Consider the following 4,521-nt stretch of genomic DNA (forward strand, 5'->3'; position numbering starts at 1 on the left):
GCTCTCCAAATCCCATCCTTCTGGGTTTTTATGGAGGCTTCATTACACGGGCATGATTGATTAAATCACTGGCCATTGGTGATTGAACTCAATCTCTGGCCCTTCTCTCCTCCGAGGTCAGGGTTGGAAGCAAAATTTCTAACCCTCTGATAACTTTCTACTCCCATCAGGGCTCCTGGCTTGGCCCCATTGCCTTCCCCTACAAAAATCCCTCACCCCAAATACATACACTCCCCTTCTGTGGTTCACCTCCACCCCTCCTGCCTCTCCTTTCACATATAGGATGGAATTAGGCCTCCTGGTCCCCCTGGCTGCCAGTGGTTTCCAGAACCCCCAGGACCTCAGGGATACCCTGGCCATGAAGACTCCCAGGACCACCCTGGATACCTAGGGACTGGGACTGGTGGGCTCCCAGGAACCACAGGGCAGCCTTGGCTGTCCAAGGCTGCCAAGCCCACATGGGTTCCCCTGGAGGTCAGGGACCGGTGGGGACCCTCTGGGCAAGAGTTTCCTCCAGGCCAGACAAGTCAGCCAGGTCCACTCACATTGGCTCCCAGTCTCCTCTATCCTGAGCCTGCCTGCAACTCCCTCAACACCCTTTTTAACTTCTTTCTGGGGACTGCTCACTTACCGCTGAGTTTTAGCCATCATTTTTCTAGTTGTCCTATTCCCATAAGTAGAATGTGAGTTACTGGCCATCGACAAGTGGGCCTTTCTCTCCTCCTCTTGCCCCTGTTTCTTTACTTTCTCCCTCCCTCCTTTTCTTTAGCACCTCACCTCCATCCTTCCCTACAACTTTTCCCATAACAAATGCTGCTCACATGTAAGACACTGTGTCCGACACATCCCTGTGTGGTCTTAGATTGGCACATAATAGATGCTCAGGAATATCTACTGTTGGTTCACTGACCCTCTACCCCACCTCCCCTCTCTCCCACCTATCTCTCTCCCTTTGGGGGTCTTTCCCCAGGACTGAAGAGCTCATCTCATCCTGTGTCCTACCCCCCTTCCCAGTACAGGGCCAAAAAGCAGAGGGAGGCTCCATGGATGCCCTAGGTTTGTCCCATAGGCTTGGAGGGGCCTCCTGGAGCCCCAGGTCCACCTGGAAATGTCATCTATGCTCAGATGGATCTCCCTGAGAGGACAGGACAGAGGACCCCTCCTTCATGGCTGCTGTCCCCTCTTTCTCTCTTATTTCCTCTTCCTCCCTGAAGCAATGTTCTCAAATCTGCCTTTCAGATCTCACCATCCACTGTTAGAGATTAATTGGCTTTGAGGAGGCAGTGTATGTAGTAGAACATCAATAGTCTGGGAATTGTGTGAGCTTGGACATCTCACTTCTCATATGTCAGTGAAGCCTGTGAAAGTATTTTTTTCCCCTCAGAATAAATGATTCCAGATGTTCCCTTCATCCTCTCTTCTCTCATTTGTTTGCTCAAAAGTTGCCCTTTGCAATAACCTGCCGTTCCCCTCATTCCTTCATCTTCTCTGCCTCTTTCTGAGTGGCGTCAGTGGATGCCCTCCTCCCTACTGCCAGTACCCCCATCACAACCCCCCAACACACACCTTCTGCATTCAGGTAGCCCCAAGAAAAAGAGGTGGGAGGGTGTCTACAGAGACCCCGTGGGGCTGCCCTGGCTCTGCTTCCAGAGGACAGACCTAACCTGAGTCCCACCTCTCTGCTGAGCCCACGTGAGGCATGTGGATATAGGAGCACCACACCTATGCACACCCCCACCTCACCCCATCCTTAGAGGTGCCCAGGTTTGATCCCTGGTCAGGGAACTAAGATCCTGAAAGCTGAGCGGTGAGGCCAAAAAAAAAGAAAGTGATCTGTGAAGAACAGAATATCTGAGAGAACGGTAGGAGGAGGAGGGCTTGCGAATGAGATTGCTGGGCCTGCTGACTCTTTATCCACTTTCCAGTTAGGAGTAGGATTCATTCGCCCTAGTGGAGAATTCTTCCTCCTCCCCTTTTCACCTCATGGGGATGCAGACTTACTCAGGAAAAGTCTCTCCTGGGACACTTGCAGCTGACCCCTTCTGCCTCTTCTGGGTTTTCTTTCCTGCAACTCCCTCACTGGGTCTTTGAGACCAAGGCCCAGATGCTCCAGGACTGTCCCACCGTCCCCAACGGCAGCCCAGCCAACATCAGTCATAGATACTGAGCTTTCCACTGAATCCCCCGAGGATGGAGCAAACTGTTGGTGCAGTGGGCCCTAGCTTCCAGTGGGGGGCGCAAGCAGAGGCATTTCCCTTCACTTTAGCGTTTGACTTTGCCAGGCCAGCCCTCCAGAGTCCCGCGCTCCTGAAACAGGGGTTTTGCTGCTGGTATGCTGCCCCCAGGTGGACAATGATAGTACTGATAGTACCATTAGCGGAGAGCCTCCAGGGGTATAATGGACATCTTACAAGGTGCTGAGGATTCCAAAGACGCAGGCAATCCCTGCCTTCAGAAGGGCTTGTGGTCTGAACGGGGAGACCTGCAGGTAAACACACCACGGTCAGTGCTGCGTAATAGAGAGAAATGCCCTGGATGCCAAGAAAACAGAGAGGAGCCAGAGTGGTTAGCAAGAGCTTCAAGGGAGGAGACTTTGGATCTAAGTCTTGAAAGGTAAGTAGAAATTCACAATCTTGAGGAAATCACCTAACCCCTCCAAGCCTCAGTTTTCTCAGTTTAAAAGGTTGTTGTAAAGATCGGGGGGAAATTATGTAAAGTGCTTATTATAGTAGCTAGTACATAACCGGCACTCAGAAATTTACATATATCCGATTTATTCTAAGGAACTGGCTCCGATTGTGGGGGTTGACAAGTCTGCAATCTGTAGGGCAGACCGGCAGGCTGGAGACTCTTGCAGGATTTCTGTGTTACAGTCTTGAGGCAGAATTCTTTCTGGGAAACCTCAGTTTTCTGCTCTTAAGGCCTTCAACTGATCAGATGAGGCCCACTGGAATTATAAAGGGTTAATCCTTTTACTTAAGGTCAACTGATTGTAGATGATGCTAATTACATCTACAAAATACCTTCACAGCAATATCTAGACTAGAGTTTGTCCAAACACCCGGATACCGTAGCCTAGCCAAGTTGACACAGAAAATTAACCATCACAGACATGGTTCCAAGCAGAGGCTACTCCAGACAGGGGCTATATTACATTTCCTCACTTGCTTAGGCTTTTTGAAAAATCACTCTGTTAAACGAGTAAAACGTAAGTGTTTAAATAATACCAGGCTTAATCTGATAAATAATTTTTAGCACAATTTATAGAAATGTAAACTCCTAGGTAAAATCACCATAACATCTTAAAGTTAGAAGGGATCTCGTAGCCCTTTGAATCCAACCCTCACTCTTCAGAGATCTCTCTAGCAACAGTACCTGGAAAATGGTCATCTAGACTCTTCTTGAGCATTCCAGTGGTGGGAGAAGTCCCTCTCTCCTAAGAATGTCCATTCTTGGACAGGACCATGTAAAGAAAAAGCTTCCAGTTAGAGGACAGCTTTTCTTTACATGGTACTTTCTTACTTCCATATCTGTCTTATGAATTGTTCCTTCTAACCTATCAAAGACTGATCTTATCCTGGATCTTTCCCATCCTCAAATAGAATATGTCCTTACACTTGCCCTAAATGTTTTTCTCTCAGGTCAAAACTTCTTTCTTAGACATTCAGAAGGCTTCCAACAGCTTGATTTCAAAAGCCCATGGAGGCTTTCTCCTATGGCAGCTTCTGGTTCCTCTAGTAAGAAAAGGACTAACTGCCTGCTCCATTTGATAGCCTTCTCTGTACTTTGTAAAATTCCCACCTTCTGCCTCTGTAGCTTCTTTCTTTTCATGATCAAGAGGGAAGAGAAATACAGAAGCAGCATTTAGCTGTAGGCCTTTGGGAAACACCATGATTTTCTTCAATCACAGACGAAAAGGTATAGCTTTCTATTTTCTTTAGGTGAATAATTTGCTTCTAACCCCACTCCATCCCTTTCCAACCTGCCTGGTCTCTCAGATCATCTGTGAAGGGGCCTCTGTAGACATAAACTTGGCCCTGGTGGCCATGGAGGTATCAGAGGAGAGACAACTGTCAGGTTAATGTCAAACAGATTAATGTCAGACAGAAGACACCTCAGAGATGTACTTTTTTCACTTCCCAGGTGGAGGATTCTGCCACAGCATTCCTCAGTGATCACCTTCCATGCTCCGCAGGGACCAGGTAAACTGTACTAGGGATGAGAATTCAGGTAGCGATGAGAATTCAGGTAGCCTGACCATCAAGACACTCAGTCCAGCTCTGCCTTCCCTTCTTTTTTTTTTTTTTTTTTAAAGAAAGAGTTACCAATTCTTTTTTTTTTTCTGATGTGGACCATTTTTTTAAATTAATTTATTTATTTTATATTTATTTTTGGCTGTGTTGGGTCTTCGTTTCTGTGCGAGGGCTTTTCTCTAGTTGCGGCGAGCGGGGCCACTCTTCATTGCGGTGCGCGGGCCTCTCACTGTCGCGGCCTCTCTTGTTGCGGAGCACAGGCTCCAGA

This window comes from Physeter macrocephalus, chromosome 14 (assembly GCF_002837175.3).
Source record: "Physeter macrocephalus isolate SW-GA chromosome 14, ASM283717v5, whole genome shotgun sequence".
Taxonomy (NCBI): Eukaryota; Metazoa; Chordata; class Mammalia; order Artiodactyla; family Physeteridae; genus Physeter; species Physeter macrocephalus.